The following is a 9,963-nucleotide window of genomic DNA, read 5'->3' on the forward strand; positions in this document are numbered from 1 at the left end:
TGCTAAGCTTTAGCTATAGCACCGTACTAGTAGCGCCGCCACCCGCGCTACTAGTATGCCTAAAATCCGAGCTACTGCTAGGCTTTTACCTAGTAGTGGACTTGGTGTAAGGAGAGCCATTATGCTTAATAACAAGGCCCTTTTGAAAGCTTTCAGTTGCAACCGCTCAAAGGTACACACCATCTGGTTCCTTGTAACACAGAAGTGTTTCTCACATCTGATTGATCATTCTATATGTTCTTAAGTAGTATTAAATTGCCCAACATTGTAAATATAATTTTGGATGGTACATTAGGGTGCTGACAAGGAGTTTATGGGCGCTCTCTAAAAATGTCAGTATGATACAACCCTTAATATATTTGTTGGCATTTACTTTGAGCACATAAATATGAGTTTGTGACTGTAGATGATCAGGCATCAAAATTGTGCTCCCATGGATGTACAACCATAAAAAGGATGAGCAAAATTGTGCACTAAAACCATAAAAAGTTATCTTTTGGGTAAGTTTTACTTGAGCTCCTATGGCCAAGGATGTACACCCATCATCCAAGCCATCCACACTATGAGTATGTGACTTTAGATAATCAGAGATTAAAACTTGTTCATACAAAGATTTTGAATGTGAATTATTGGACTCTCTACATATTGTTGCATCCAAACTTGTTGTTTGTATTGTAAGTTCATGAAGAGCTTAAATTAGTCCATTTTGTAATGGAATGTAGTTTAAGACTAAGTGTTGGAGTGAATATGTTAATGAGAGGTTTGTCCCTTTAACCTCAACATGTTTTTTGTACAGTACTTACTGAGTTTTACCTCTTATTTTGTAGGTGATCTAGAATTATTACAGGTACTAATGAAGTAGTTCCCACTAGGTGGACTTGCTAGAAATGGAGAAGCATTGTATTAAAAGGGTAACTACAATGTCAATAGACCTTCACAATTGTTGGGTAGAAACATTCGTTTGTTACTCGTGGCTCATACATTTTAAATGATTTTGTGCAGGCCGAGATAATAACGATGCCCAATCCAGATTTGGACGCCTCATCTCTGAACATTAGAAACACTGAGCAGTCAATGTAAGCTTGCCCATGCTGCTTCCGCACGACGTTATATCTCTGGTCGTTTGTGCTTCCATAGCTCTAGACATGAACTTCCTGATATGGTAATAAACTCACGGTGGAGAACCCTCTCATATTTATTAAACTTGCTTGCTTGCGCAGGTTACTTGCTATAAATTTTGATATAGGATATTCTTGAGATTGAGATGTAATTTTAGGATCTGTGTGAAGCCCCCTGAGGTAAATACTGAGCGCGGTTTAGCTTTATTTGCGGTTATATATGCCTGTGAGCTGCAGAAATTATCTTGTCCTGTAAATTGTTTCTTTGCCATGCTAATTACTTTATCATTCAATTCTTGAGGGTACGCAGCTTTTATTTCACCCCTAGATTCAATCAGTCATCCATTGGCATTTCAGTTGTGTGAAACAGTTTTCATGCACCTATATGTTTTTCAACATCTCAACATATAGAAGAGACCTGATGGGAACTATCCATGTGCCTCCACATGCTTTGTATTGCATAATTTCATTAGCTTCTATAGATGGTCTCGTGCATAAAACACTACCGCACCAACACCTGAGTAATTGTATTGGTTTCTCCTCAAGTACCATAATGCACTCTTGTCTTCGATTGTAAACCCTGGTTTGGTATTTTTAGTTGCACGTTTCAGTGAGAGAAAGAAAAAAATAGTGTCAAAGTAGAATGCACATCGTTGTGGCATGGTAGACTCTGTCGTACGACAAAATTTGGTCAGATGGTCCTTTTAGGTTCTCTCATATTTTCTATAGATAGTTGAGTTCTCAGATACAAATATAATTTCAGTAATCCGATGATTTTGGTCAATCCCAGATTTAATTGTTGACATAGCATTGGACATTTAGTTCAGTTAAAAATATCATGCCAAGTGGCTTCCTTTATTTATGTCCAAATTAAAAATCATATGCAAATAGACTTCTGCAAGAAATAATTTTTAAATTTGTTTTTGTCCATTCTCTCAGCTCACAATGATTTCACTCCTTTTTAGGACTCCAATAGGATTTGCATATACAAATGATAATATACATTTATATTGAACTCATCGCTGCTCTGAACTCATATCTAAACGGATCACAAATACTAGACTTAATGGACTATTGCAGAATTAACAGAAAACCAGGTACCACCATCACCCTACTAGCGTGCCTGAATCATTCATCATGTTGCACTTTAGAGTCTTAATGGTCTTCTACTTTAAAATCACCTCTTCCACTCGTTTTCCTGACAAAAACTATTGATTTCTCAAAAGTCTTGTTGTTTCTCTTCCAACCTTTGTACTTCAGAAACCTATGAATTGTATTGATTGCCAGCCCTTGTCCCCTCATCTGTTACTACTTTCATGCTAACCAGATAACACTGTTTGAACCAGCAAAACAAGATTATTTTTTTGTTCAGATTGTAGAACATTACTGGGAGGTTCTAAGAAAAGAGTGATATTTGCAAAACCATGCTTTTATTTAGCTTAATATTTTTGGACTAATCTAATCTTTATTTTTTCAGGTTGCCAAAGAGGCTTCTGACATGGTACTAGCTGACGAAAATTTCAGTACCATAGTTGCCGCAGTTGGTGAAGGAAGATCTATTTACAATAACATGAAAGCTTTCATAAGGTTTGTGCACTGAGAGCCTTTTTCTCACTTCTCATTGACAGTTTTGTGGTTGCTTGCGTATTTGTGCTTGTTCTATATGGCTTGCTAAAAATGATGTTCCTGAATCGAGCATGATTGCGTGATTGTGTCTGCTTTCATACTTCACATCCAGCTGGTGGAAAACCTTCTATTCCTTGAGTATTCTGAAGGCCCTTGCTTCACTGCTGCAGATATATACATGATTTCCTCAAACGTTGGTGAAGTTGCTTCAATCTTCCTTACCTCTGCTTTGAGTATTCCTGAGGGGTTGATACCTGTTCAATTTATATGGGTAAATCTCGTCACCGATGGCCCCTCTGCAACTGCTTTGGGTTTCAATCCGCCTGACAAGGACATCATGAAGAAACCACCAAGGAGGAGCGATGACTCATTGATTACTCCCTGGATTTTGTTCTGTTACCTGGTAAATGATCACCACATATCTGTTTGATCTGTTTTAGGCATCTCTGCCTTTCTTCTCGAGATTATAATTCTCACCAATCACATAACTTGCAGGTCATTGGCCTTTACATGGGGTTACAACCGTTTGGTCATCTGGTACACCCACGGATCTTTCATGGGCATTGATCTCACTGGAGATGTCCACACTTGTCAGTTATCACAGCCCTCGAACTCCGGCCAGTGCTCTAGCTGGGACAACTTCACAGCTGCGCCCTTCATTGCTCGTGCTAAAACTTTCACCTTCGACGACAACCCCTGCGACCACTTCTAGGTCCGCAAAGTGAAGGCAATGACGCTCTCACTGTCCATGCTCATGGCGATCGAGATGTTCAACTCGCTCAACGTCCTCTCAGGGGACACGAGCCTGCTAAGGATGCCTTCGTGGGTCAACCCGTGGCTGCTCCTGGCCATGTCGGTGTCATTCGGGCTGCACTTCCTCATCCTCTACGTGCCGTTCCTCGCGCAGGTGTTTGGCATCGTGCCACTCAGCCTTAAAGAGTGGCTCCTGGTGCTCCTTGTCGCGCTCCCGGTCAGGGCACGAGGATCTATTCACCGCCGTGGATAGGCCGCTCCAGTTTGCGTAGACTGCCACCGTCCTAGAGGTACACCACCTGCCAGCAACATGCTAGATCTCGCTTGGCTTTTTCTTTCTCTTGATTTGTTTGTTTCTGAGCTTTGCATTCTATGGGCTTTGGACTCACATCTCGCAGGCACCAGAAGGCGGCGGGAAGGAGGCAAGCGGCAGCCTCACCGCTGACGCCCGCGGCGACGACCGGATCCTGGCCGTCCCCTCCCCTTCCCGTCAGATCCATCAAGGTCCAGCGGACGACGGCGACCATCTCCGGTAGCCGGTAGGTCCCATTTGAGGGAGGAGGGCTGGGGGCTGGAGGGATGGAGAAGCTCTCATCGGCGGCAACTTCGTGGAGGGGCGGTGTGTACGACGCCTGTGACCACGCCTGCAACATCTGTCTTGAGGCCTTCTGTGACAGTGAGTCCTGCACGGTAGATACCTTTGTCTTGCGGATATAATGGTGATTGGCGATGGAAATCTTTCGATTCAGTGGTAGACGTGTCTGAAGTTGAATCTGTTCTGTTTTTTTTTGTTTTGAATTGTCACAGGTTACAAGCTGCAAGCATGATTTGCATCTCCAGCGCATCCTTGAGTGGTGAGGACCATGCTTTCTTGCCTTTACAATTTGACCAAAAGTTCTGTAACCATTCGACAAGGTGAGATCTCCTATTCTCCCCCTACTGTTTTCTCTTTTGGCTGATGTGATTTTACTCTGTTTGTGGGAGTGGGAGTGGTGTTACTTTGCAACCATGAATAGTGAAGTACATGGCTTCATGTCTTGGATAGTTTTCACTTTAGAGTTAGATGGCATTGGTTGTGTGCGATAATGTTGTTGCTTGGTGGTTTTGATAGGATAGTGCCTCATCCTATAGGACATGCTTAGACCATCTGAATATTTTTTTGCGGACAACACACTTGCACCATGATTTATAAGATTTTCTTTATCTCACATGTTGGCCTGAGGGATTCACTATCTTCAGTGAGGCCAATCATTTTGTCTAAATGGTGGTGTTACATCAAAATTTACATGTACTGCATCACACTATAGTGTCTTCTTTAGCCTTGTAGGTATATTAGATAAGTATATCTAAGAAATGGTCGATGTTTTATGATGATTGGTTCGTGTTGTGGAGCTACTGCGAATGATCATACGAACCAAGTCAACCATAATTTTTTTTTGTTCTGGTTTGGATACTAAAGGTTGTTTATATATGAAAAGAAAATATGCTTCTAGGAATGTATACACCAACTGCAGTCCTCCACACAAAAACATGTTGCCATGATTCCATTCAACCAAATTCTAAATGATAAAATATTATATAGGTATTTAAATTCAAAATCTTGTTGGTAGCTTACCAAGCTGACCGCTTGATTAAATTCGAGTGGAACAAAGTGTGCATCATTTCGTGCCGATTTTATTTAATCAGCAGTGTTCATAATTTCATCTGTCATATGTTTGTTTGCTACTTCCATGCCTTGCTCCAGTAATTAGCAAGACTGCTCCTAATTTGACACTTTTTAGAATAGATACAGCTGCTTCGAATTATGAGGAATCTTTAGTTAATGTTAAAGAAACTAAGTAAAAATTTAGGATGATGTTAATTCCTATGTTTTTGTAGGATATTGGCTCACTAAATTACTTACCTTGAATATACTAATAAATATAACATGTTTGTAGTTGTTAGTAATTAATTTCACCCATGTAATAATCCATTTTCCAAAGGCTAAATGTTTTATCTTTCATACTGTTGGTGTGTGACAGCTTCAGACGGCATGGGCGAGCTTTCATTTATTCATGGATCTAGCACAAATGTTTGAGGTTGTTCTGCTCTTGGGGTTTCTAGCTTCTTATGTAGATAGGTCGTATTATGGCCCTTTGGAGTTTAGGTGCGGGTATGTATGTATTATGTATGTATATATTTTTGGATCACGTGCTCTATTTTGGCATTGTTGATTGCTTATGAGGGTGCTGCTTTCCAGGTAATTAGATACCTGCAGCAATTGTATGGGTTTGTCGTTCTAGATTACAACTACACGACCATGATGACCTATCGAGAACTTGCTCGCTCTGCGGTTATTCTTGCCGCGTCCGTCTGCTGCTGCCGCTGGCTGCTGCGCCGCTGCTGGTTGCCTTGCCTGCAGCTGCTCAGCTGTTCTGCTAGGCGCTGCTACTGTTGCCCCTGTTTTTTCAGTTTAGTCATGTAACACCCATGTGCTGGTATATTTCATTCCCTTGTGAAATTAATCGTTTATGTGTATGAAAGTTTTTAGAATATCACAAAAATGTTCAGTTTTAGTGTCCAGTTCACTGCCAATTCTCTTCCTGCTTTTGTGGTGACCATGCAAATCAATTATCTTGTGGATTGACTATGCCTTGCTTACCTTGCATTGGGTTTATTTTGCTATTTGTGATATAGTAAACTCATCTATCATGGATGGTTACTTTGATTTTTTAGATGTAAACAGTTTCTCAAACCTTCCTACTAACTTGACTATTACCTGCTTAATTACTACGTTTGGACCGGCACCTTCGCACCAAGGCGCACAACCGGCTCACCGCAAGTACACCTACGCCACCGCCTCCCCGGGGGGCTGCAAGGTGAAGTGGACGGCCGAGGAGAAGCCGCACGGGGCTGGGCTCTCAAGTGGGAGGCGGAGCTCGCCTCCCCCCAATGACGTCAGCTTTGATCACAAGTGGAAGTTGGAGCCCAAGTCCAAGCCCGGTGCCGCCAGCAAGGCCAAGACCAAGCTCGAGGAAGCCAGCGAGGATGACAAGAATAAGCCGGCGATGAAGTGCACGCACATCGAGGAGGTCCTCGCCGGTTGCGACGCCATCCGCAAGGTACTCAGTACAAAAGATGAACTTCTTTGAGGGGTTTCCAGTAGATTTCCGACTGGTTATAGTAGTTTAAAGACTGTAGTGGAATTTCAATATAATGCCAAGTCAACTTACTCAAAGTTTGCATATTGCCAAGTTAATTTACTCCATTCTTAAATGAGTACTGCTAAGTTCCACAGATGCATGAGTAGATTTAAGAGAAAGATTGCAGCAGCTTAAAATGGAACTTCACTTCACTGTTTTGTAATATTCAGTAGCTTAAATATTGCAGTAGATTTTGACTTGGTGCAGTACAGAAACTTGCCTTGTTAGATTGTTAACTTGCTTTTATATTTTCTTGATTGTGTTAATTTTTTGGAGTATTGTATCTCATGCTTAGTGTTGCACCAAGATTCAGTATCTTGAACTACTCCAGTATTGCTTGAACTACTCCAGGAGATCATCTTAATTCTGTAAATTCTATGGAGTAGTTTCAGTAGTTTTACAGCAACAGTACTCTTGCCTGCATATCCTTTCATAAAACAATTATTTTATCCCTAACTTTCCTCTACAGGATGATGACTATCTAATGGTGATTCCCTATTCCCACATTTTTTGTCCTCATGTTGCAAGCTCTAAAGCTGCCCCTGCAATTTACCATCACAAGACATGTCTGGGCAGCAAGTCTCCTGTGATGATTACTCTTAATTCGTCGTTATAATTGTTTGATGGTTTGCTTGTTCCAACCTCGATATCTGCCTTTAGATTCCCGTTGTTGTCTTTGTAGTGGAAGGTACTACTTGGTGGTATGTTGCTATTTTCATTTTGTTCTGAACAAGCCATGTATAGATTTCAGATTTTAATTCCTATCTCTTTGTCGTAAAAAGTAATGTATGGTCCTGTGTTTTATCTTGGTCGTATGAAAGCACCGAGCTTGATTCTGTCTTATAACCTGATGTCATCTTCAGTCCCATTATGTTTTGCTTCTAATACAATTGGTTGTCTACACATGCTATTCCTGGGCTCTTACCGGCAAATTGTTACATGTTTTGTCTAAACGTTCTGACCGGCACCCTCGCGCCACGGCGCGAACCCGATCTAGTGCGTATGTATTCCAACATGAATGCAGGGCTCCCTACGCCGTTGTCCGGTGAATCGCTGCCAATTCTGCCCTTGCTCGCCGGTGTGGCGTCGTACTGCTTAAAGGAGGAATGGAAGAGAGAGAGAGAGGACTAACGTGCGAGAAAAAAAATCTGTTCCTTGTGCTCCACATTGCAATTGGGGCAAAGAAAGAATAAAGCCTACGTTTATTTTTTTCCCACAAAAAGAATAATTTTTTTTAGAAAACAAAAGGAATAAATGAACGTAGGCTTTCTTTTTAGACTTGGAGCGTAACCCCCGTTGGACACGGGGCCTGCCTACGGCCCAGATCCAAATCCAACCAGTCGACCTGCCTACGCGAGCAAGCAAACATGGGAGCAACTAATTAACGAGCGCTCCTTCGGAAGCCTCGCAACGATCAGCGCCACTTGGCACGTTCTCAGCCATTTGCCACGTGTCGCGCTCTGGGCGCTCCCTCCGAATTTTATTTTTTATTTTTTCGCACGCGTTTTCGGCTTTTTAAACGGGTTTTTTCCCGGGTATTTTGACGTTTTGGTTTTCTACCGGTCTTCCCTAGCTTTTCGACCAAATTTTTTTTTGAAAAAAATAATTCTTTTGCACAAAAAACGTATTTTTTTTCGCGAGAGGCACGGCCGTGCCTCTTGGAAAGAAAAAAACGTGTTTTCTGTTTTTTTTTCTTCCGTGAGAGGCACGGTTTTGCTTCCGTGAGAGGCACGGTTGTGCTTTCGCGAGAGGCACGGACGTGCCTCTTTCGGAAAGGGAAAAAACACATTTTCTGTTTTTTTTCTTTCGCGAGAGGCATGGTTTTGCTTCCGCGAGAGGCACAATTGTGCTTTCACGAGAGGCACGGGCGTGCCTCTTTTCGGAAAGGAAAAAAACATGTTTTTTTTTCTGTGAGAGGCACGGTTTTGCTTCCGCGAGAGGCACGGTTGTGCTTTTGCAAGAGGCACGGGCGTGCCTCTTTCGGAAAGGGAAAAAAAACTTGGTTTCTGTTTTTTTTTGTTTCACGAGAGGCACGATTTTTCTTCTGCGAGAGGCACGGTTGTGATTTCGTCAGAGGCACGAGTGTGCCTTTTTCGGAAAGGAAAAAAAACCCATGTTCCCGGTTTGGTTTTTTCGTCGGTTTTTTCCGCCCGGTTTTTTCGTGAAAAAAAAGTTCGTCAAAAACTATCAACATGGGATATTGTTTTGAAGATCTCAACGCGAGGGATCCAACGGCGAAAGCGGTTCGAGATTTGGACGCACGGTTTAAGAGATAAAACGTTTTGAATAAACGGATATACGAAAAAAGGGAAAACTCTCCGGTTGCGACAAGTGGCGCACATGCAGCACGCCACTTGTCGCAACCTGGGAAAGTTGGAGTGATCTCCGCAAAAAGTACTCCTTAACTAGTGATTTCGAGCAATTTACCTCCGTCTCCGCCCGACGACAGATCCTATTTGATGCTCGTTAGCGTCAAAAGGTCGTGCCTTCGCTGAGGCGATCCTGTGGTTGGGCCGGCCCACGGACGGGATTCGGGGCTTCTTCGTTTGCTGCTGCCTCCTTCGCTGTTTCCTGCGAGTATTTTCGTTTTTCTTCTCTGGTTTTTTGCTTCTGTTTTTTTCATTGTTTTGTTCGGTTTTCCAGTTGTTCTTTCCTTGTTTTTATTTTGATTTCTTTTTCCGTCATTTTTTGTTTATTTTCTATTATATTTGTCTTCCTCTTTTATCTTTTTTCTTCTCTTTATTGTGTGGTATATAAAAAGTTCATCTTGTATTATAAAAATGTTCATCTTATATTAAGAAAAATGTCATTGTTTTATGAAAAAGTTCACCATGCATTATAAAAACGTTAATCATGTATTAAAAAATGTTCAACATACATTACCAAAATGTTCAGCATATATTAAGAAAATATTCAACGTATTTCAAAAAAAGTTCATTGTGTACTTAAAAGTTGTTCATCCTATATCACATGAATGTTCAATGTATGTTTCAAAATTGTTTATCGGAGATCATAAAAATGTTCAATCTGTATCTAAAAGTTATTCAGCGTATATAACAAAAATGTTTAATGGAAGATTTGTTTAAATTTTTTTGATCTGCCGCTGCGTTTAGTTCTTAAATATTTGCACGGCCAGGTAGCTGTTTTTGCTATTTTAACGGCGGCTTTGTTGTGTCGCCCCGACTGGGCCGGCCCGTTCAGATAGCGCATCCTGCGCGGAAGCTCGTGGGTTTGACGCTAGCGAGCGTCAGCTAGGAGGTCTCCCGACCGACCCCTCAAAAAAA

The 9,963-nt window shown here is 41.7% G+C and overlaps 1 pseudogene; it reads left to right on the plus strand.

The window, feature by feature from the left end:
* The first annotated feature begins 953 nt into the window (after positions 1 to 953).
* On the plus strand, positions 954 to 4,926 carry LOC119366371 (annotated as a pseudogene).
* Positions 4,927 to 9,963: the final 5,037 nt, after the last annotated feature.

The sequence above is a fragment of the Triticum dicoccoides genome, chromosome 2B (genome assembly GCF_002162155.2).
Source record: "Triticum dicoccoides isolate Atlit2015 ecotype Zavitan chromosome 2B, WEW_v2.0, whole genome shotgun sequence".
NCBI classification, from domain to species: Eukaryota; Viridiplantae; Streptophyta; class Magnoliopsida; order Poales; family Poaceae; genus Triticum; species Triticum dicoccoides.